We start from the raw sequence: 24,031 nt of genomic DNA, 5'->3' as shown, positions 1-24,031 counted from the left end.
CGATGCGATGATGCACCACCACAAAATACTGTCCGTCTTTGTCCATGCAGCACTTGAACAACGTTCCAAATTAGGGGCTGTACACATCCCGTGTTTTTCGCACCCCTCAAATTCATTGGTTTTTGAGTGCTAAACGGTTTAAGACAACCTACTTTAATTTAATAACATGATGAAAAAAAAAACTTCTCAGAATGGTCAAAGGTTAAAAGGTTTCTTAAAATATGATCTCTCCAAATGTGCAAATGGGCCCTTTTTACATCTGAGCGGCAGGCACACTCAAACGCCAGAGCGATGCCAGAGCTGAGTGTACGCGTTCCCAACCGCCTATTTTTCAGGGCACGACGGCTGCATCCTGAGATAAACAGAGTTCAACTTTTGGAACACAGCAGCGCGCACCATGCCATGTGATGATGACCTACCAATCACAGCTGACAGATATCTTTCCCTTCATCTGTAAATATCAGCCTCTGATGAATACGGAAAAGAAGTTGATCATTTTAGTGCAGAGCTGCCAGAGCTTTACATCTGCCCCACAGACGATAGGCCGACACACAAACAGCACCTGGAGGAAGATCAGCTCTGTAGTCATGATTTCAGGTAAACAGGCTATGTACAGTGCTTGTTAAGTTTGCTTAGCAACCTCAGATGCAACCTGCTGTCACACTTTTGAAAGCTGGCACAGAAAAGGCACAAGAGTACAGCTGACCTCACGTTTTCCAGGTGGTTAAGGATGTGGCATGTGTACGGCCCGTTGGTTGGTACTGAGATGGCGTGTGCTTTTAATTGTCAGTATTCAAAGATCTGTCACAATCTATTAATGTAACCTTGAGGCTTGACCTGCCAGACTGAACAACAGCTCTGTTCAATACTTTGAATGCATTGCATTTATTCGTCGCCAAAAAAAGTGCTTCAACAAAACCGCAAGCTAACAATTTATTTTACACAGTTGACAAAGAAGCACACACAAACAACATCAAAGCCCAGAACCAATATGTACTTGACTTGATTGAAGTGGTGTCATAGTTCAGCATTTTCAAACAGATAACTAGTAATGAAGTGGATTTTCTGATATCATGTGGGCAATGACGCGTGTGGCGAACAATGAAATTTAGCAAGCGGGTGTGGAGAAAATGCAGGCGCAGAGCAAGCAGAGAAACTGTGAATGAGAAATGTGTCTTTCTGAGTCAAAGGCTCATTAGTACCAAGCCTGGATGTGGTCTGAACAGTGATACCACAGATCTGTGAAATCTGGGCACTATTCCCACCAATAGCAGCTCCAAAACAACAGGCCTTGCGCTACATAGAGGCTCTGCTTCCATTCACTTCCCGAGATCCTCCAAACCAAACAGTTTGGGTGACAGCTGGACTTTCACTCTTTACCATGAAGGGAAGCTTTCGCTCGCACCGCGTTTGGAATCTGCGGCTGCGGGCCAACAGACACAAGATTACAGCCCACCGGGGGACGGAGATGTTGTAAAAAACCTTTGCATGGACTCACAGGGAGGGATCAGCACTCTGTTAGCTATAGCTTCCAAATGCCTATTTACACCTGAATGTGTGAATGCTACACCCTGGCATCAGTTGTACATTTACTCGGAATTTCAACACCACAACTCGAGGCACGAAACAGGGTTACTGCTATTGTTTCAGGTCATAAAAAAATGTGTCTTATTGTGGAAGCAAACAGAGGGCAGTGGGGCTGAAATGGCAACCTGCAAGGAAGGGTCTTTCACTAATGCTTTCTCCAGCTGCTCCACCTTAGGCTTATTGTTCCACAGTGCCCATCAGCGGAGGACATGAGGCCATTTGAAAAGAGCCTAGGCTGGGGCCGGGGCAGCGCACCTTGGCCCTCACATGCTCCATTAAACCGGGAGCAGGGGGAAAGTATGAGGTCCTGACAGTTACTGGCTCAGAGCTCTGCCGCTGACACAATTACTAGCCCCTCGCTCCTCGTCCGTGCTTTGCTACCTTGTTTAAAATGGCTGCCTGTAGCCACGACTGTGGATGTAAACAGCAGAAGAGCTGCAGCCAAGAGGGCAGAGCTTTCAAACACCCCAGTGACAAGAATTGTTGCTTTTCCCCTCAAGATCGCTCCATTATTAATCTATTTGTTTGTTGTGCTCAAGTGTGACAGTATGAGGTTGGATTTCAGGTTGCTGGGCAGATCTGGTCTGATCTATTCAAGATCAGAATACGACTGTCCAACTGTAAGGCTTAGTGTAAATAAATACAGCATGGTGCCATTTTAGATATTTCTAAAGGTGAAACAGGTATGTAGACACATAAGCTCCCCTGGACAAATGGAAAGAAAATCGCCTTAAACCATAACACATTCACAAAATCACACTGAGAATATTGCCATTTTCCCCGAGGCAGAAAACAGCTGGTCTGTGCTTCATCCCCAAACACTCACATAATGTTCTCCCTCTCCCCCCCAGAAACACCGACTCCATTGTGCCCACTTTCTTCAGCCAGCGGACAGTTTGCCAAGTAAAGCTGGAAGGGAAAATTAAGTTTCATCTCAGAAAACGTTGTGTTATGCAAACCTACTTGATAGTAAAAATAATTGAAGCATTGACAGATTCGAGGCAGAACGGCACGGTTCGTCTGGAGCAATCACTAGAGGATGCAGTCAGCTTTCCAGACTTCATTAAGCTGCTTTATATGAGCTGAAGAGACAAGAGATTACAGTTTTGGAAATTCAGACCTAAACAAATGTTATTCATCGCGGCTCCCACCCCTTTAGGTTTCATGTTCAAGGGAACATTCACCACCTTTTGTGTGGATGTCCAGTCAGTGTTGATGGTACATGTATTGATTGAGGCATTATATTCCTCAGTGAGCAGTGTATTGACTGAGAGAGCTGAGTTTGCAGCTGCAAAATCTGTTGTTCTTTCTCCATCCAGCGGTGTCATTTAACGTGACAGTGACGTAGTTGGATGCAGGAAGAACTACAGGTTGGGTTTCAGCCTCTGGGGGCGTGCTCTAGATGCCGCTCAAGAACAGAACCTCTTTTCGTCTTCTTGTATTGCTAACCATGGATGGATTACTGAACAGGCCCAGGGGTCCAAAGTGTCAGGGGGGCCTTCACCTGCAAAATGTCACTTAAATCAACATGTGCTGACCAGGAAGAGACTCAAAATGACCACAGAGAGACACAAAATAGCTACAAAAAGGGACAAAACAACCAAAAACAAACCTCAAAGAGATGACAAAAACCACCAGAGGCAAAACCAAAAATGTGTGTGTCAAACTAGCTATGCGAGGACGCATTTTACAGTGTTTTGGCTGATTCAGAAATACAGCTGTGACGTTACGACCAAAGAAGTTTCCGAGGCTGCAGCTACATGAGCCGTGCAAGAGGGTACCGCTGGTGGGTACCCTCCTGCACCTCAACTGACAAGAGCAACACCAACTGGTGATCCCTTTGCTAACACGGCAACAGAAATTGAAGCTTTCTGCTGCGATGAATTTCAGCGACATTCCTTTGTGGATGCTGTTACAGACAACAACCCTGAGATATCGGTGTCTTCAGGATCTCCAAGAAAAACTGGAAAAGACGACCTAGCCCAGCATGGCCAAAAGGGAAGATGACTACTGAGTGTAGAAGTCAACCGATTTATTGGTTGGGCAGATTAATCTGTGCCAATGAGATGTTTTATGAACTGTTATCTGTGGAACTTACCTTCGATAGTGGCCGATGGCTGCGCAGTCTCCACCAGTCACACGGGGACGTCCATCAACAACTGGAGCTGAAGAGAGAAGGGGTTGTGTTAGAACGAGCAAAATGATGCTGATCAGTAGGTATCGCTCTGGAGAAAGCAGGTCCCATCAGTATTTACGAAGGTTGCAGAGATATACCGATTTCATGGTATACTGTGATATAAAAGTTATTATATGGTGTATATTTGCTTATCAACAGTATGAGACAAAAAATGCAACTGGATAGAGAATCTCCTCTTAGTTCTTTTTAAAAGGGTGACTTTTTCTACATACTTCCATCAACAAAATGGTTTCAAGTAGTAATTATAGTAATAAAACATTTGTTCAACCAAAAATAACCCTTCTGTTTTCATTCCTTTAAGAATCATTCTGAGTGATAATGATATAAGTTCTGTAACACTGTGATATTGTGATACCGTGAAACCACGATTTTTTCTGAGATGGTTACCGTACCATGAAAATGTCATACTGTTGCAACCCTAGTATTAACATAAAACTTTGGGGTGGACTGTGACAGTGGGTCAGTAGGCTATGAACACCAGAGGAGGGGTCGACAACATTTTTTATCAAACGAGCCATTTTTGACCAAAAACAGTATTTCAAAAAAAGAAAAAATCTGTGTGAAGCCACAAAACATATTTAGCCTTATAATGAAGGTAACACAGACTATTAAGTCTAAATAAGCCAATCACCATTACTAGTAGGTCTAAATGAGCATTCATTGATATGTTTTACCACAAAGTGGCTATTCTGCAGTGGGCAATGTATGAATATTTGGAACTTAAACTCTGCAGAGCAAAAGAAAATGAAGCTGTCCACACACTATTGGATTCTCTAAGCTCCTCTGAAACCTTACTTTTTGGGATTTGGAATCCATAGCTAGCCCAGCCACCGCTCTTAAGATTTGGTAAAACTTGAAGCAGATGAAATGTTAAAAGGTATAATATGTAGTTTTTCCACATAAAAATGTCTACAAACGACTAAACCAATATTATATATTTTGTTTAGTTGTGTACTTTGATTATCAGAAATGTTTCCCACAAATTTTCAAACCCAGATAAATATGAAATATTAATAAAAGTTACGGACCGTGTCATTAGGTCGCATGTCAATGGCAACGTAACTCCAGTTACCATAGCCATTAAATGAAGGAGAAGAAGAAGCAGACCGGATGAGACGTCAGAGAACAAACGTTACTGTTGCTAGGCTAAGCTAACTCATCATGGATCATGATTATGCATTGATGGTTGCTGCAACTTCTGACACCGAAGCTGTCCTGGTAAACAAGCCGGTAAAATGGAAACGTACGGGTCAACCAAGCGATCCCATGAGCATTTCTCTGCTGCTGAAGCGATGATTGAAGCTCGCTCTGCAAAAAAAACTGCCACAGTCGGTTTCGGTTTCACGGAGTGAGGAACGTCAGATCTGTATCTGTTATATGACTAGAACTCCCATGATCCCACGCTACTTTGTGACATCATCCAACTCCGTCTTCTGTTATTGTTTTGGCTTGAGACCCCTAGCGGCAGAAAATTACATATTGCATGTTTAAAAGCGTCTTTTTATTTGGTGCATAGGTCTACCATTTCTTTAGGCCTAAAACAATGACAAACAAAAATTAAAATGCTAAAAAAAAAAAAATAGCCTTTATTCATTTCCATCATTTTCTTTTTTTTTTGTCAAAGCCACAGGGAGCCACTAAAGAAGGGCTACAGAGCCACATGTGAATGCCACCACTTCCTGTTTGAAATTAAAAGCCCTTGTTTTAAAAATAATAATGTAATATAATTTTAACTTCCATAAATATTATTTATGTCATTATTTGATATGTTTTGTTTACATATATTATTTAAATGATTTATTTTCCTGAATTTCGATTTTTGTTTGTATCAGGGCTGCAGAGGTACTGGTTGTGTATTGTGTTGCGCAGGGACGCTTTTGGGTGTTGCGCATGATGTTTACATGAGGTGCAGAGCAGGTACAGAGATGCTGCGGTTGTAATCTCCTCCAAGACGGAGCTGAGAGCGGAGAAAGTTAAGAGTTTAAGGTAACATCTAATCATTGGACAAAGGAAGAAGCAGTAATTTTATTGCCATTTTTGAAGTTTTTATTTTTATATTTTGCTGAAGTGGACTCATTCCCTCTCGGTTGTGTGCAGCCAGCGAGGTATGTTTCATTTTGGGATTTACTGTGTGTTCATTGTGCATTTTTACTGTCATGTTTCTACAGCGTGTAAGTAATATTAATATGTTGTCATTCTGTAAATTGTCATATATTTGAACAGTTTGACGGTGGATTTGATGACGGTGATGAAGGGCGGAGAAATAAGAATAAATCCATCAGTATCTGAAACCCAATGGTGTCGTCTAATTCCTGGAGGGAGTGATAATAGTGTTTCATACACAGTCCACCCATGTACTAGGCTTTAAACTAGTCTTGTTTTTATGTTTTATCAATCATTAAGGAAGTGTTTTGAGTATTTCAAAAATACAAAATCGAATATAAGTTGACCTCTAATTGAGTGAGTTAATTTCTCACTAATGGTTATTGTGAGCTGTTTTATTGATTTGTCCCTTGGCAAAATGCTAGTTTAAGTCGGAAAGATAAAAAGCATTAGGAGTAAAGTGTTGCTGTCTTGGTTCATGTTTGTTCAACACTGATTTCCACATTAAAAGGTGGTGAATTCTCCTTTTAAGACCGACTGATACATCAGTGATTGATGTCTGTCTCAGACCTCCCATTAGAGCTTTATATACATCTGTACTAATGATACATCACTTTGAAGAAACAGCAGAGGAACAGTGCTGCTGCTGATTCTACATTTCTGATGTATCATCCCGCCCGTCCTTGGCAACCAAACAGGCTATTTATTTTTATTGCTTCTAAATAAATGGTTATGCATAAAACTTAGTGACTGCAACTTTAAATTTTCCAAACACAATTTCACCCTGCTAAATAACAGCAGTAAAAGTTCATTCTTCCTGTGTCAACTGCGTTCAATTTATAGTGGAATCTGTCTTGTTTGGATGAAACCACCGGGCAGTATGCAATTTCTGAGCAGAGATTAATTTTTCTACCGTCTTAATTATCACAGCTAACACATAAAACAAACAGCAAACAGGTTATTTGCTGAAGTTATCAATGTTAAGCCTCTCGGTTACTAAGAAGCTTTGTAGTCTGACCTGAAGGTGCAAACAGCAGAGAGCTGGTAGACAAAGGAAAAGCAGATCTTGCATCACCTGAGGGAAATATAAAGGTTAATTCTGGCGAGCCTATTTCCCATCCCAGAATAGAGCTGGGTGCATAAATGATTATCTACTGCCGGGAAAAAAAGGTTTCTGATTGGATTAATCCAAACCGGGGTCATCTCAGAACAAGAAGCAACGTATCTTTCTTACTGTATGTTTTTATTCTAATTGAGATGGGCCTGAAGGGGAAAACGAAAAAAAGGCAGCGAGAGGGAGAGATCATGGAGAAGGACAGCCTCTAGTCAGCTCCAGCAGAGGGGCCTCGCTGACCTAGATCCAGGCTGAGTGGGGATGATATTAGCAAAGCAATTAAGGGAGATGACAGCCGTCAGGCAGGGTCAGACTGACAGGGATAGCAGTCTGTCTCCCTCCCTCTCCAGCGTGCTCTCCCTCTCTCTTTCGCTCCCTCCTGTAATGGCTATTGATTTTTCACAACCAAAACAAGAGGCCCTCTCAGCCCAGAAGTGGCTGAATTGGTAAAGAGATAAAAAAAAAAATGAAGTTTTAAAAGCAGAGAGGGGCAGAAGAAAGTAGAAAGTGCCGATGGCGTGGGTGCAATGTAAGGGGAAGGGGCCGAGGCTCACAGGTTGGTGACCCTGTCAGCTCTTTGCTTGGATGTGCTGAAATCACTCCAGGCATGTCAAAAAACTTCATTCCCCAGAGATGATAGGGAAGTGTAACTTCTACCTCAAAAAACTTGTTCCATGTTTTTGCCATGGGGATGAGAAAATGATAATATTTGGGGTAAAGTAAGGCGAACTAAACTTCGGGTGTGACGAAGATGGAAACGAGGCATGCAAGTTAATTTACTCTGGAGAAAGTTGGAGTAAATTAAGAGGTTGAGGAGTGGGCTTAGTATATCTATAAATTCTAATTTATCCATATGCTTATACACACTTTATATTTACATTATAATCAGATATTTCTGTACACAATCTCGCCACATACACTACACACTATAAGTACTTTATATTCTTCATATTGCTCAGTAACTGAATAGTTTTGCAAGAAGACAAACAGCCTGTATTACAGCTTTTCTTGGAACAATTTTACACCACAGTAAAACAAACAGGCTTACAATTATACATACACACTGCCTGACAAGCTGCATTACTCAGAAGAAACAAGGCTATTCGCCTACCACCACTCCAAGGAAAGACACCTTTACAGTGCTAAGCAACTTGCATTTAATGCCAGTTTACAGCAGACACATGAGAGCTGGTGTAGACGGAGAGATTTAATGTTATGATATAAACAAAGGATCAGACTGTTACTGGACTTTCAGATGATGATGAAACCATTAGATTTAATTGGTTTTGAAATATATCTCAAAATGTTAACTCCTCCAAGCAACTGAACTGTAGGAAATAGCCAGTTAGCTAGTTAGCAGCCTGTTAGCTAAGCTAGCACAAAGTCAAATGGTCTCTCCGAAATCCACAGCAAAAGTGCGATTTTTTTAAACGACTCTGGGCAAATTCCAGACGAAAATATTACGAAGGGAAGGACTTACACAGGCACATCGGATATCACCGAGATTCCCATAGGAATGAATGAACTCCTGTTGACTCGTCTCTGTACACTTACGTAAGTAGAAACTAGGCTTAAGTCTAGCTAAACTGTAGGCTCACTGCAACTGTTACCTCTCTTCTATTATCAGTGCAGACTGGCAGGGTAGGAGCTAACGTTAGCCTACAGAGCACCGCTGGTAAGGAAGCAGTGTTGTTACTTGATAACTTTTTAAGTAAATGCCATCGACAACTACTGACGACGAATTAGTAGGGCTGCCCCCGACTAAGAATTTTCCTAGTCGACCAATAGTCATCATAGGACCATTACTCGACTAGTCGCCTGCATGTTTATGATATTAATTGACTTATTAATTTATACATTTTGGGCAGGGCAACAATGATGATGAACCTTCATTAATATAGGCCTATATTTTATCTCCAAGTGCACGTCACACACTGAGTGAGCCGCCTGTTAATGACGCTGTGGGCTAATGGGCATGTAGCTACTTCCATGTTTCAGATGATACGTCATGTTTGTAGTCGACCAATGAAGATGAGTTTACATATCACCTTGGGTTCGTCCTTCACCTTCTCAAGATGATCCCACACTTTGGATTTCCTGCCCGACATGTTGTTAACTAGCCTGTGGAACAACCGCAGGTACCAGCCCTGGAGATTAACCTGACGAGGACACTTCCTGTGTCTGCCCTTTCAAATTAAATTCACACATGGTCCAGTCATATAAGTTTTGATGTATTCTGCCAAGGTGCAGCTCCTGATAGAGTTTCACATTTGTTTCATGTATTTTTTTTTCTGTGACTAAGCAACCAATGAAATCCTGCCAACTAATGACCTTTCTGGTCAACTAATGTTTGGTCAACTATTAGGGGGCAAGCCTACATATCAGGGTCTTGAAGGGTTGTCCATGGTCATAGGGGAAGATTTTAATCACTACCCTTTGAAACTTTCAAAAACAAGGGGTAAGGGTGAAAATAAGAAATGGAATTGGGCCAAAGTATCTGAAAATCAAGTTTTCTGATGACTTTTTTTTTTCAGCACAGGTGTGAGAAACTTCACTGCTGAACCAAACAAGGAGACAAAATAGAGGAAGACATACGTGCAGTATGAATCCCAGAGAAAACAAGATTATGAGAAATCTCATAAAAAACATATTACAGTATGGCTGCATTAAAATCCCCCACGGACCATACATCCAAATCAGATTCACAGCAATTACAGCAGACAGCGCCACTTAAATCACCGGCCTGTACAGCTGTCACAGAGCAGCGTGCTGTATGTGTCTCTCCATCCCAGCATGCTTTGCTCCGGGCGTGCGACTCAGTGGTGTTGTGTTTGACGTGTCGGCTTTAATCTGATCTCAGTGGGTTGGTATAAGTTTGACAAAAGCGAGAGAGGCAGACCCGATTCTCACCGCAAACAGCTGCGTAGAACATAAGTGACATGATGAGATAAAATGGCAGGGAAAAAGGTTTGTGACAGACGCAAGTGATTGCATACTGGATGCTTTTAAATTCCGCAGTGAGTGTATCAACCCGCTCAAATCAATACATTAAATAAAATCTGTAGGTGGCATCCTCTGAAGTAACACCTGCACAGAGAGACGCAGCATTTTTGATAGACTATTCACTGACATATTTGTTTTTCTTTCATCAGCTCGTCTCGCCGCACAAGGTCAGTATGTATGGAAGAGGGCTTCTTTTTCAACTGCTCTCCAAAGCCAAGAACACCTGCTCATACCTCAAGCACACTCCAGACAACACGCCTAGCTAGGCACTCGCTGCATGCTGCACTGTTTTCCTGCTCAGCTCCTCTATGCTATAGTGTCGAGGGCTTTTTTTTTATCAACATGAATTTCTGCTTCAATCTCAAAATCAATTTTACAAGCAGCACTTTCATTTTTCAGTTTGGAGGGAAAAACTGTTGAGTTGTGCGAGCAGCTCAGCTGATGTGAATTCTGATTATTTTAGTAAGCAGAGGGAGTTAAACCGAGAGTTGATTTGTTTTTGCCTGAGTGATATGGGGAGACGCTCTGGGGGCAGAGTTGAGGAAAAACACATATGGTGCAGGAATGCACATTCACAAGTACAGGGTAACCTCTGCTGAGCTCCTATAGAACTGCTTTGACATCTGCACTACACATGTGTCTTACCCATAAAACTGCACGAGGATCCTTTTAATAGTCTGACAAACATCAACCGCACAACCTGCGGTTCAAGAGGTGCGATTTCTGATGGAGCCTCCTGACTATATCGCTAAGGCCAGATAGAATCTGAAGAATAAATCTCTACTTCAAGGACCCGGCTAAATGCATAACTGCAAATGACCTGTAGCATGCCAGTAATCTCTCAACTACTTAATGTCTGTATTAGCTCTCTCATCTCTGCTGAAAGACTTCAGCAATAACCATTCAGATAAATGACAGCAGCCTCTCAAGTCCTCTGTTTAAGTGGAAAATGCAGTTTTAGTTTTTCTCTGCCTCTAGCAGAAAAAGCGTGCACGCTGTTCTTGGCACCATAGTCACGCTTGTGAACAGCACTGGAAAACACCATAAAACATCTGAGACGTCTCCTACATATGTAGGGAGAGAGATATGTGCCATAATGAGTTGCACTCTGCAGATGGCCATTAAGGCTTATGTCAACATTAGGGAGATATCCAAATAAGAATTTGGCAAATGATACTCGCAATTAATTCAGAGTAAATTTTCACGCGGACCCATTGACCACACATGATAAGAAGGTACATCTGAATTCTTTGATAAGAGTCCCTGTTGGGAAATTAATTTCAGCGGAGAACATTTGGTCCTCACAGAGCGGCGATGTAATTAAGGTTAAAAAGGAGTTTTCATACCAGGCATGGAAATTGCTTCCTTTCAAATGTATCTGTGAATCTGACAGTGGGGGCCGGAGCGGGGGCTGGACCGTGGCTATTCACAATGTCAGTGTGTTCTTAGACTGATGCTGGACAGGAAGCCGCTGTGCAGTGCGAAAGCTCGACCCAGAAGGCAAAAAGGAGAAGGAATTGTATATTTTCCCCCCCTTCAAAAATGCTTGAGTCAGCTGGAAATGTTAAATGTCCGGCCAAGTTCAGCAAGCAACAAAGAGGAAGGAACAGCAATAACTTATGGTTTTTATCTAAATCTATTGCACAATACAGTGTGTGTGCAGAAGCAGCACCAAACGCTGGCCCTATGCAAATTCTGGGCCCTTTTCTTTTCCATGTATATTTATTGTTTCTCTTTTTTATAAACATCAAACAGCTCAGCAGAACATTGGTCTGAACAACTATCAAGAATATAAATGACGAAACATTTAGATATGAATTCAAAACAACAGTACGATCCATAAGTGCAGTGTCTATAACTCTATCAAGAAAAATGCCTGCAAGTGTTGAAGCCACATTCTAGTTTATAGTTTGGAGGTATGGAGTCCATATTTTAATGAATCGTCCCTTTGTGGAGTGAAGCAAACAGGTCAGGGATTCGAGAGGAAAATACTCCATGATTATCTTGTGTATGTCACTTATGCATGACAAAAAGATATTCTTCCTCACAGCATATGCAAGAATATCGTACTTGATGGTAGAGAATCTTGACACGGGTGACCCAGGAGTAAAGACGCAGGATTCATACATAAAGCAACACTAAGAATGTTTTCCATATCCTGCCGAATGTCTACATAGTATGCTTGAATTTTAGGATAGAGCCAGACACAATGTGTGTATGTTCCTACTGAGATTATACATTTTAGACACAGAGGTGAAATCTGGGGGTTCATTTCAAATCTTAAACTGGGAGAAATGTGCAATTGGAACACTCTAGTACGATTACACACTAATATCTTCCTTACATGTTTCCATATCCAATCCTAGTCTTCCTCGTCTATATTTACATAAAGTTCATTTTGCCATGTTTGTGCAGCAGCTGGGACATTCAACACACAGTCTGGTTTAAAACATTATGAAAGCAAGTATTCTGGGCCCTTACTGCTCATAGCCATATATACCTGATGTTAGTACTGCTAGGCTCCTACCGCCAGACAACATTGTAACCATGATGCTAATTTATGATACTGATTAATCTATGTTATACAATGCAGATACGCTCCAGGCTAACGTTAGATTCCTGACTGTCTGAATGCCTTCAATCAAACAACTGCTGATATCAGCTAAACCGTTCTTGAACTGTGTTGGTTGTGCTCAAATTTCTTTTGAAATAAATCAGTCAGAAGCTGTTTTCCCTCGGTTTACTCTCTTTTCCCTTCCCTTACTCTCGTTTTCTTTTTTTGGAACCCAGATTGAGAAAGACATGACAGCGTACCTTGGCGCTCCGGCGGTATTAAGCAGTCACTCACTCAGCTTTAGCTGTGTTTAGAGATGAATCCTAGTGCAGGGGCGGACTAAACCACTTTGCACCTTTTGAAAGGGCCTCAGAGAGCCTACACTAATAGAGTTGGGTCAAACTCCGGTTTTGCCAGTCTAATGCCAACTGGCTGAACTGGTATTTGTCACTGTGACACATTCTGGCATATTAAAAGGAAGCTGACACGGTGACGTAAGAATAATTGCGGCATTATACCAAGGATTAAACACAAATATCAAGCATTAAACTAAATATATCAAGGTGAAATGGGAGAAAGAAGTCAACATAGAAATTTCAGATGAAGACTGGCACAATATGTGGAAGATACACCATTCAACCACATGAACCTGGAGGGAATTCTCATGGAAGTATCTGATTCGTTTCTTTATTACATTAAAACTGAATGGTAAGCGTCTCCATAGTTGCCAGAAATGCTGGCAAGAGCGCAGGTCTTTTGATGTAGACCACTCTTATTTTTTTTGGAAATGTCAGAAAATATCTGTATTTTGGAAAATGGTACGTAAAGAGTTTAAGCACATAATAGGATAAGAGGTTCCTAACAGTTGTTTGTTGTTGTTAGTGAAAGATATTTGATCAAAATGTTGCTAGTAGCAACAAGAAAGCTGTCACTAGGAACTGGGGTAAAGAAACACCACCAACAAAGGACCAACAGCTAACAATTGTGGGAAAACTTTTTAACAGCGAAATTGACGCACATACTGAGACCACAAGAAGCACAACTAGGAAGAATATGGGAGACTATATGCAGGACTCAAAGAGATGACACTGGTCTGGAATAATAATCCTTAAGGCTGTAAAGATGTGTATTTACCCAATCAGTTTTTGTTTTGTTTTTTTATTATGCCGGAAAAAAAGGAAGCTGACATCAGCAACCTGTGTTGTCAGCATCATGATGCAAAAGCCAACTTGTATAGCATTACTAATAATAAGCAATATGACACCATGATAAACATAATAGTAGGTTTTCAAACAGACTAACGGAGTCACGAGTGTCTCACAGGACATGTGCAATTTGCAGTTGAGCTGAGCAAAGGCAACATGAAAGAGATCAAATTTCAGTAGATGTAAAAGGAGGGCCAAGCAACACATGCTATGTTTGTTTACTTGAGAGTTCATGTGTTTTTTGGGGTGACAAGGAGACACAACAGAGTTCGGTGTATGAGCTTAAACCGGTTTGATTTCATGCAAACCAGCTGAACTGGCATTTGTCAATGTGACATGTTCTGGCACATAAAAAAGAGCTGACATCAGTAACCTGTGCTGACAGCATCACAATGCAAAAGCAATACTAATAAGCAATATGACACCGTGGTGAACATAATATTAGGTTTATAAATGGACTAACAGATCCACAAGTGTCTCACAGGATGTGCAATTTACAGTTGAGCTTGGCACCAGCAACACGAAAGAGATCACATTTCAGTAGATGTGAAAGGAGGCACAAGCAGCGCATGCTATGTTTGTTTACTTGAGAGTTCATGTGTTTTTTTGGGGTGACAAGACAAGGGAGAGCAGAGTTAGTAAACTAAAAAGCTAAACAAAAAGAGGTGTCCTAACTGGCTGCAAGCCAAGCGGTGTGCCATTTTGAGCTCAACTATCATCCCATCGAATCTGAATTTTACATAAAATAACTTAACTTAAATAACTTAATTTGAGACATTCTATGACTTTTAAGGACGCTAGTTTTCTGTTTGAAGTGGTGTCATGTTCCACTCAGGAGTGACTTCGAAGTCACTAACCCTGCTAACTGCTAACTGCTAACCCTACCCACTAATTTTCTTTGTAGAGATATCAGTCTCTTATCCAATTTATTCAGACAACTGTAATTTAATTATGGCACTAATTACTTCAAAAAGCCATTAGCGTGCTGGGTAATCAGCCCCACTTTCCCCCCCCTAATACAACACCCCTGTTTGTATGCTCAGTTTTATATGTGCATGGTGTCAGCATCATCATGGAGGTTATAGTAAAATAAAACAATGGGTTATTGGCTGGAAAAACACAAGCTTACTGCCTTTTTTACACTAGCTTCTGCAGAATATGAGAGTAATATAATACAATATAATGTTCCGCAAAGATGAAATTACCTATAACTCTGTTCCTGAAGCACACACTGTTTTATATCCATGCTCAAGTTGAGTGCTCCTCAAGACATTAAATGAAACAATATCTGCTGTGATAACTACTGGCTCTTACAATAGCACGCCAACTAATGACGCACTCTAAGCTTTGATATATGGGTCATGCCGTAACACTTCTCGTAGCCAGATACCTCGCATAAAAATCAATATGGCATCACTTGCACGGAGGCCGAGCACGAGGGGACGCTCAGGTGTAGATATTCTTAAATAAGACAGCTGACATGACAGGCACACTGGATGCCCTGAAAAGCCAAAGCCTGTTGCCTGATATCGTCTGGCTGCAGGACATCTTCACCAAAGGGGAGGTGAAGGTTTTGGCAACAGAGGGCTCAGGCAAACCATGGCTGACAGGATTCCACGGATGAATAGATGGATGGATGGACCGCTATTGATGCTGAACATTTTGCAGCTTTCTCTTTGCGTTATGTCACCTGCATTCCTCGGCTGAATTGCCAATTTATAACAGGAATAAAAAAAGGACACATTTCAAAAGGGGCTTTTCAATAACACAAGCCGGTAAAGCTTGTTTTTGTCGACGTGCGACTGTTGGATTTGAATGATTTTTTCATTGCAGGTGTGTTTTTGTAAAGCCCGGTATTTCTTCAGCTCATGCTTCTATCAATAAATTGCAGCTGGCTGTGTTATAATCAATGAGATGCCTTTTTTTTTTTTTTTTTTTTTTTGGATTTGTCGTATGTTGTTCGTCTGTAGCTCAATGTCACTGCTGCCCATCCTCAGATGACACTATTGAGAGAGAGCTTATTAATTTCAGGAAGGTTTTCTGTTCGAACCAAAGTTGATACAAAATGATTCAAAAAAAGGTTTAGAACACTGAGCACTTCTCAGTGGAAGGCCAGCTGACATTTTCAGAATAGTTAAAAATAAGGCTCTTTTCATATTGGAAAGCTTATAATGAAACTGTAATACATGCGATAGGCTTTTCGTAGCCTGCTTACAGTGTGCTGTTTGAAAGAGCTCTTGGAACTGGTTATTCAAAAGGTGCAGTGTGTAGGATGGAGGGGGATGTATTGGCAAAATGGAATAAAATATAATAAGTGTGTTTCCTTTAATGTATAATCACCTGAGAATAAGAATCATCGTGTTTTTGTCACCTTAAAATGAGCTGTTTGTATTGAGAGAGCAGGTCCTCATCTACGGAGATCGTTATGTTGTACTGCCATGTTTCTACAGTAGCCTCGAATGGACAAACCAAACTCTGGCTCTAGAGAGGGCCATTCATGTTTTCATAGTAAGTAGCCTGCCTGCAATGAGACAGCAGAACAAAACAGATTTTTTAATGTGAAATGTCTCAACTCTGTGTTTTTATTGGTTTTAATCAATGGGTCCATTTGTTTTGGAGAGGTAGAGACCTCTGCGGATACTTCGGCTTATGGTAGAAGCCTCCTGAATGTCTGGATCTTAAGACATCAACGATGAAAGGTCAGCACACTAACCCTAACCCTGGGTAAAAACCTCCTGAACAATAAAAACTAAAGGAATTTCAACCTGGAGAAGTTTGAGCTGGCTCTAATCTGCAATGCTCACTGTTAAATGCAACTAAATCCTCCTAAATCTTACACACTGCTCCTTTAAAACATCACTGAGCATACATGATGGTGACATCATGGAGCCAAAGCAGGTAGCGTTGAAACTCTTTGCCTGCAAAGTAGAGAAGTTTTATCTCCTGAGCAAAACATGATGTGACAGTTAGACTTAAATGACTTGAAACGGAGGAGTATTGCCCTTAATCCACTCCTCTACTCCTTAGTGAGGACACTTAAAATAAAGTAGTTACATACCTCTCCTCTCCCTTATGATGTGTTTATGCCGCGCGGTCCCCGGGGAGCATTTTAAGGAAAAGAGACAACACTGATAGCGTGGCTTAAAGTGCCAGCATGCCCCATTCACAGATATTAGCCTCAATGGCCTGGATAAGATGCCATGCTAAGAAACCCCTGCTGTGTGTGAGTGTGTGTGTGCGTGAGTGTGTCAGCCTCTTAGGATTCCATGCCCCTTTAACCACGGGCCGGCCCCCTGCGGTGCCTTACGTCTTAATCACCCCATGAGCGGGCAGGAGACAATGCCTCTCGGTTTATGTGACAGGAATATTAGCGGGTCCGTGTGACAGCGCGAGCCGCGGCCTGTGTTTATGCATGTGTGTTTATGTTCCGCCTCTGTTATGGTCTGGTAGCGGCATGTGAATGGGATCCCTGTGAGCCTGACAAAAAAGGGGAAAAAAAAGGAGGACGCCATTTTTATCATTAAGGCAGTGGCTGCGCGCTGTGAGGGCGGCGGGTCGTCTCTTGAATGGCAGCGGGGGAGGCTTGTGAAAAACATGACCTTGCTCCCCGCTTTCTGCTCTCCCTCCTTCCTGCACACCTGATTGCTCTCAGCGGCAAAGGCAATATAAGACATGCACCTCATGGCGGGCGGTTCAAGGGTCACGTCATTAGTGACATCGCTTTTTTGCTTAGAACATACCAGAACTGCCCTCATCATTTTCTGTCTCCAACGCTAAATACTTCACTGCGCTGTGAACAGATGAACACCCTTCTCAAGGCTTTTTCCCCTTTGTCAGCAGGTGTATACTCCGTCTAGTCTTAATAATGGTGGCAGGCAGTGTGAAAAATAATTGGGTCAAAGGGCAGAGCTCAAGTCAGCCAAATTCAACATCATCAAAACAAAATCAAGGGAGCCAAAAAAGGTGTGAATGTGGATATAAATGCCTCCAAATATCAAACACTGGGGGCAAAAATCGTCCAAAATTGCCCCGTGAAAAAGAACTTTCATGTTCTACCCTGGTGGCAGGAAGAAGCCCGTCCTCAGGAGTGTTATATATTACATAACGCCACTTCTGCTGTATCCAACAGTGCTGAAAAATGTGGCAGTGGGAGATAACACGTGACAGGGCATGAGCCACGACTAAAAATTAACATGAGAGTGCATTTTAATATCTTTATCCCCCTCACAGCAGGACCTTCCATTAGGTAGGAGCACATGTTTGCAAAAGCACAGCCTGTAATAATGTATTATTGTATTTTCTCAAGATGGATAATGCATTCTTAAAAATGCAAAACAAATGTATTAATTCTATATCATCAATTATTAGTGTCATTACAGACTAATTGTAATTATGGCTATAAGCAATATCGTTAATGGATTAGTGTCTAAGGTTATAAAACTAGACTGACAACATATGGTGTGGTGCAGGAAAGTGTGATATAAATGCATGTTTGAAATGTTCTAAGGATGAATGTTCCCCTCACTGGCAGCAAAGCCCGAGGCTGTCAGTCGGTTCAGAGGAAAATATCTTTGAAACTAATGGTCAGATTGCCATAGTTCAAAGAGAATGATTTTTAATGGTTTGACACTCTATTTTGTCCATTGCAGCTTTTCCCAATGAGAGAATTTGCTGCTTTTGTTTGATATAATTGTTAACAGAACATCTTTAGATTTTAGACTAATGATTGAACAAAACTACATCTAAAGACATCACCTCTGACTCTGGGAAACTGGACAGAACATTTTCTACTATTTGCTGACATTTTTAGACTAAACGATGAATCAGTTAATTAAGAAAATCATCTGCAGATTCAATTCAATTCATACTTCGTCCCTAAGGAAATTCTTGTTCTTGTTCACAAACCAGTGACAACCAGAACAACCAGTGGGGTCCCTGGATCAAGGTCACACATTGGGCCCAGTTTTAAAACAGTAGAGTTTTAAATATCAGTCAAAAAATTCAACATATACAACATTAATCAATAATAAAAACAGTCATTACTTGCAGCTCTAATGGAGTGCTTTTGTAGTTAGGTAAGGTAAGGTGAGGTAAGGTAAGGTGAGGTAAGGTAAGGTAAAACTTTAATGTCCCTGGGGGGCAATCTGTAATACAGACAGTAATCATAAGTAAAACAAAACAAACAGAATCCAGTATCACACACTGTCAGGGGTGAATCATGGACAATTAGTGGTCACTGCTGGTTAAGATGAGCGATAGCAGACAGGATAAAGGACGATCTATAACGCTAAGTGCAAAATTTAGAGAGGCAAAACCTCCACCCAAGTGGAAGCATCTTAAACTCAACATGGAGGACATGTTGAGAGTCTGAGACAATAGACCGAGCTTTAGAGGTGACCCTCTCTCCATACAGATGCTGTAGGTTATTAAAAATGACACCAGTGATCATATAGCACAACTTGACCACTTTCCCAGACCAGGTTTGACCAGGTTCCAGGTTTTCTTAAACCCATCAATCGGTCAATCATAAATTTGTCACATGGAGACATATGAGGTACAACTCCAGTGAAATGCCACTCAGCTCCTTCAACTTGTGCTCTACAATTTGTCCTTTTTTGCCCCTTCTTAAATTGACGACTGCTGCACTGTAATCGTCCATGCTTCCAGATGGTTCTGGTAATCCATGGTGTCTGGTTGTGGGATAATTTTATTGTAGTTTTGGGAACAGTTGCTTCTGTTGTTCTACAAATTAAATCCACCACAGATTCAGTAAATTCACTCATGTCATCGGTGGGGTTGACGGTGGTGTCCTGGAACATGCTCCAGACTCCGATTGGCTCTATCTTGCATCACCGAGGGAATGTGTCAAAGTTTATTGGATGAATGCGTCACTGGTTGTTGGTTTTTTGTTTTTGTGGGGGTTTTTTTTACTATTTTTTATCTCTTTTTTTTTGGCTAATTCAATAGTGTGCCTCCAAAGAATAAGCAAGGGCCGCTGCCCAGCAGACAAAAGGAGACAGCGGGGAAAAACAGCGTATGCAGCCAGCATATTTTCACATGTAACTCAATGAATTAAGGGTTTATTTCCGCCAAACCAGATTTGGTGGTTGCTGGAACATAGAGAAGACAAACAAAGACAGATTTGGTGAGTTTTGTTTCTGTCGAGTTTGAAGAAAGTGCATTTTACAATGAATTAACAAGGCTAGCTAAACAATTAGGCTCGTCTTAGAAAAATACATCCATACATCCTCTGAATTCAAGTTTCTGTCTTTCACCAAACTGTTTGATGAGGAAAATAAAATATTTCCTTTCTTGACTTTTTAAGTGTTTACTCCAACTGGTAGGAGGCCCCAGCATGGACCCAGTACACGCTGGAGGGATTACATAGCTCGTCTGGCCTGGGAACGCCCAGGGTCCCCCAGGAGGAGCTGGAAAGTGTTGCTGAGGAGATGGACGTCTGGAATGCTTTCTCAGCCTGCTGCCCCCGTGACCCAGCTTTGGATAAGCAGTTAAAAATTGATGGATTTTGTTTATTGATAGGACTTAATAAACTATAAGAGCTTGTGGTACATAGCAAATATATCAGCCGGTTGTTGGGCTGTTGGCGGCAGGTTGTAAAACTGTCAGCAAATGGAGTCACCAAAGTAAAGGAGTACTGCACGGACGGCGTTTATTTGTAGGCCTACCAGGAGGTTAGCATTGCCCTGGTCACCTTTTAAAATAGCCAATGGGATTTTTCTACTGCAGAAAATAACCTCGGTAGCAACAAAAAGTCTGTGATACTCAAAAATTTCATTCAGCAAGAAACCTCCCTGCCCTTCCATGTGCCTACAAGGAAAGCGTAAGGCAGGGAGAGCTGCATTAGTGACAAACAGAAATGACATTGATAAGTCAGACACAGCATGAAAAGGAGGAGCTGGGGTGGAGGCAGGTTGCAAAGCAGCTTGCAGAGGAAGCAGCAACAGTAGGCAGGCCAGAGCAGTTTAAATATGCCACCCTGAATGAGATTCGCCAGTTGGTTGCATAGAAAGGAATCATGTGATCAATCAGCTGCGCCATCAGGTGATTGGGCTGTTTGAGATCAGCTGATGGAGCTGGGATGTGCGCTGAACTTGACATCATGTCCTGTCTGAACTAACGCTATGCTCAATTCTGGGGTTATTTTCCTGCTGGCCATTGTCTGTCTGGTTCTGGGCTTCTAGCACTGTTTGAATATTTAGGAAGGAGGTGTTCTTGGACGGAAATGGTGACACAGATGTGCCATGGGAATTTCTAAGTAAAGGTATATCTTAAGGTCACAACATGCATCAATGTGTGCACTTTGAATTAAGGATATTGGATTGCTGTTTAATCGATAGATCAACCCAGATCAATGTATTGTTACACCCCTAGTATTGAGTGATGTTTTTAACGTCATAGAAACAAAATGTGAATGTTTTTTAAGCTTGTGTCAACCACATCAGCTACTTCAGGCATCTAACCAAAAACCCATTTAAAAAAAAAACAAAAACACTAACTTCAAGATGAGGGAACCGAAGGTACTCATTCCTTCACTACTCTATTTGCACAGAATTAACTGTGGATATCCATTGTTTCTGTAGTTCCACAGAAACAATTATCAAAACGACAGACACAATTTTTTTTCCATTTTGTCTTGGTTGGCATATGGCACGCCAGCCCGGCGCCCACTGTTCCAGAGAACGCTCCCTCACAGGTGCTTAACATAATGACTACAGATAGAAAAATGAGATCTGCATAGCACATATAAAATTAATAATAAAGTCATTAAAATTTAATGCTCAGCCCAAAGTCAAAGTTAGTCCTGCAGACCAGCACAATACTGGAACTTCTTGTTCGGCTACAGAAAGGTGACCACTCAGTTTTATTAGCATTCACTGACAAGGAGTCGTCGCTGCACACGCCTCAACGTAATTTACTGCACTCCTCAACAGGAGAGCTGTAGCTATCTCTCTCATTAGGTGCTGCAGAGTCCCCTCCGGTCTTTTATTCACCGCCACCACCCCAACCCTCCTCCACAACTAGTGCAGCAGGTAGGCTGCCAGCGGATGGCACCTCTGTCTGAGTGGCTCTGCGTGCTACCAGGAGACCTGTTTTCCTCCTCACAGAAGCTTGTCATCTATCATTACTCGAGGTGGCCTTGAGAATGATTCCTGTAGACAGCTTTAGCTTACCGTCTGGGGGTCCTACGTAAACAGCACACTGCCGGGCAAACAAGGGTGATGATGACCATTACTTCCCAAGGTATGTGGTAAAATAAAAAAAAATAAAAAAAACCTACTGTGTTGTGTTCCAGCTCAAATTCAGGAGGCAGGCTTGGCAGGCAGCTGGGCACTTTGGATCATTTGGATTCTATAATTTTTCTATACTAAACCAATATTATTCTTTCTTATTTTTCTCACACTCTGCTGTGATGATTCAGGACACATTCACACCGAGAATGCCTGGAGTGGTTTAAACAAACTCTAGATCACTCACTCTTTTTAGTTAAAATGAGAACAACAGCATTCAGAACTTGGCTCTGCAACAAATAACCACACCGCGGCTGCCGGAAAATGCAAGTCTGTGTCCCATTCCAAGCAAAATGTTGTGCAGTTTGTTTGGAGTAAGAACAGTCATACCAACTAATGGAAAAACCCCAAACCACTCGGAGCTTTATGGGCATGCGGAGACGGATGGCGACACCTTATAGCCGGCGGCGGTAACCACTGGCCATAAGATATTCCCAGAGACATTTTAGATTAGCAAGTAGATGGGTTGAATGCAGAGTTTCAAATAGTGGGCCTTAAAAGTTTAAACACCTTTCTTGTGATTTGTGATATTCACTGCAAGTTCAAACAAATACAAAATCTGAGACTCTAAATGCTGCAGTTGCTTTGTTATAAATCATCTTGAACTCTCCATTATGGATTAATTATAATGCAGAGCAGCATTTCAAGGCCAAACAATCACTTTCAAACTTGTGCCATTATATATAATGCCATAATATTTCTCGTTGCATTACTGGGGTAAGATAAGTGTGTGGATACTCGCAACCTGGTGGGCAACGGGCTGGAGTGTGCTCAAAGATCATATTAAGTATTGTTAAAAGGCAAAAGGCATAATGGCCGTCCCGGAGGGCCAAGCTCAAAGTCGGTGTGAAAAGCTCGCCATAATTAGAAGGGTCAAGATGCAATAATTGGTGTAGAATACATCCATATTGATTCAGTGACCAACAATCCAATATTATCGATGCAATGTGACAACATCAATACAGTGCTGGCCACCACATCAGGCAGATAATGGTGAGATGCCAAGAAAAAGATAATGAGAATATTTATCACGATACATAAGTCACAATACAGTATTATTGCGATTTTAAACCTGTTGCAATATGCTGAGTATTGTGATAAAATTTATTGCATTTTATTACCTTTTTTAACTGCAAATTATGTCCCCAAATAAAAACTTCGTCAACATCAACAGTTATATCAAAGAAAATAAAGTCTGTTCATCATCTCATCATTTTTAATTGATTTTTCAATGCCTGAATCTATTTAATTCAAATTTGGAGGTGGAAAGAAGTTGCCGCTTTTATTGTGGTAGTATGAGTAACGTGAAAACAAAGCCAAGGTGAGACAACAGAAAATGGCCGACGGTCCACGGACCTTTACTAGCAGCTGTGGCAACTCAAATTCAGTCAGTCCAGGGTAAACGCTTTGCTGGATCAGCAAACTTTATGTTGCTGCCTTTACACAGGTTAGACCAAGCACGCTGTGACCCTCGCTACTGGGGTGCTGCTACTGCAAGGTCTGTCATCTGAGCTTCTAACTGCTCTCCTACCGGGAAACAGTCTCTGACTCCAGGGAGTAAGGTGGAGGGATCACCAGGTGCACTAGCTTGCTAATTCTTGTCTCATTTGTGGCCTAATAAACAACGAGTGGGTCAAGGAGGGGGTGAGCGAATAAGTGCGCTGCACATAGCTCCACAATTAAATTAGATTTTACCTATTTTTAATATAAAAACAATTAAAAAGTGCCAGTCAAAGCTGATGTTGTCGCAGCCGCCACAAATAAATTGATGCATGGGAAACATTGCAGGAGAAGCTAAATGTAGCAGTTTATATCAAAAAGTACATATTTTTTTAATTCATTCAATTTTACGTGTACATCTTAGGAAGTAAGTGAGTAAAATGTAAAGGGTCTTTCACAGAGCAAGGTCACAAAGTGCTTCACTGGAGTAAAATAGTCAAAAATAAGACCAGAAAAGCA

At 41.5% G+C, this 24,031-nt stretch overlaps 1 protein-coding gene across 7 annotated transcripts in view; it reads right to left on the bottom strand.

The window, feature by feature from the left end:
- Positions 1 to 24,031, bottom strand: part of LOC125897062 (kelch-like protein 29) — a 425,780-nt gene that overhangs the window by 343,982 nt on the left and 57,767 nt on the right. For all 7 annotated transcript variants that reach the window (XM_049590111.1, XM_049590112.1, XM_049590113.1 and 4 more), the window contains one exon: positions 3,686 to 3,752. The gene's annotated coding sequence lies outside the window, so the exon portion shown is untranslated. The remainder of the gene's footprint in view (positions 1 to 3,685; positions 3,753 to 24,031) is intronic.

The sequence above is a fragment of the Epinephelus fuscoguttatus genome, linkage group LG11, assembly GCF_011397635.1.
Source record: "Epinephelus fuscoguttatus linkage group LG11, E.fuscoguttatus.final_Chr_v1".
NCBI classification, from domain to species: domain Eukaryota; kingdom Metazoa; phylum Chordata; class Actinopteri; order Perciformes; family Serranidae; genus Epinephelus; species Epinephelus fuscoguttatus.
Note: the sequence above shows the minus strand (reverse complement) of the source record. Positions and strands in the feature narration are given on the sequence as shown.